Source organism: Monodon monoceros, unplaced genomic scaffold (genome assembly GCF_005190385.1).
Source record: "Monodon monoceros isolate NGI ecotype Baffin Bay Population unplaced genomic scaffold, NGI_Narwhal_1 Super_Scaffold_18, whole genome shotgun sequence".
Lineage (NCBI taxonomy): Eukaryota > Metazoa > Chordata > Mammalia > Artiodactyla > Monodontidae > Monodon > Monodon monoceros.
Genome location: NW_021703774.1, coordinates 74,154,502 through 74,155,633, shown reverse-complemented (window position 1 = coordinate 74,155,633; position 1,132 = coordinate 74,154,502). Strand labels below are relative to the sequence as shown.

Below are 1,132 nucleotides of genomic sequence, written 5' to 3'. Positions count from 1 at the left end.
GCTAACATCATTCATAGAACAATTACTAACGTTCACGGATGAAAAGTTTAAGACACATAAAATATGACTTTCTTGTCCCAGTCTATAGACTTGGCCGAATAAAGACTATCCCACCAGACCGTGGATTCCTGGATCTCTTTCAGGAGGCCGTAAGTTAGGCAAGTATAGAGTCCAATAGAGACGACAGACAATAGAGCTGGGAAGGGGAGTGTGGCCCAAGACTGGCAGCAGTCGTGAGGTGGACAGGACCCCGAACGCAGTTCGGTAAACTTTGTGGGAGCAGATGTACAGGTAATAATCAGCATGGAACACCGGGAATGGTAATCAACACGGAAAACGCTGAATGGGTTCTAAAACCTCTCCCGCCGGCCCTGGGTGGGCTCGAACCAAAAACCTTCCGGTTAACAGCCGAACGCGCTAACCCACTGCGCCACAGAGACAGCAGCACGTGACTCTTCTGGACGCTCTATGGAGTAGACACTTAGGAATACCCAGGATGTGCCGCCTTTCTAGCAGGAAAATGGTACCCGTTCCAAAGCCTCGGAAGAACGGACGGTTTAGAGCAGTTAATCACACTGGACCTGAGACTGGGTCAACGTCAGGAAAAGACAACACTAAGCACTATTATCACAGGGCAGCCACCCTTGCAGACAATTGTGACAGGCACTTGAGAATACTCCCCCTGCCTTTGACGCATTCATTTCCCATCTGCTCCTCTCATCCTCCCACTCACTGCAGGGAAGGATTCGTCACCTTTGTGTCCTGTCAGAACCCTTTACGCTCCCTGCAGGGCACAGAGATCCAGGCAACAGCCAAGGGGCAGCTGCACTTCCCCGAAGGGCCTTTCCCGAGGTAGGCGGTTCCAGCGCTCAGGCTGACCCAAGACCCCACTGCCCGCCAAGGCAACCGGGAGGAGACCGGAGGGCAGCCGGTCCGGGGGGATTCCTACTAGCACAGAACGTGCCTGGCTTGCACTTCGGGGGGAGCTGAATAAAACTCCTCCTGAAGCTTCTCTACAGCCTGAAGAGAACGGATTTCAGGTTCCTGAAAGGGCAAGGGGGCATCCCCGCGAGGACAAAGGCTTCCCCTGGTCTCGGAGGACAAGTCCCACAGAAGCTGGCTTTGAGAGACA

At 53.6% G+C, this 1,132-nt stretch overlaps 1 non-coding gene across 1 annotated transcript; it reads right to left on the bottom strand.

Moving 5' to 3' along the window:
- Positions 1 to 366: 366 nt before the first annotated feature.
- TRNAN-GUU lies at positions 367 to 440 on the bottom strand. The gene has a single exon. It is a non-coding gene; the product is annotated as a tRNA-Asn (tRNA).
- Positions 441 to 1,132: the final 692 nt, after the last annotated feature.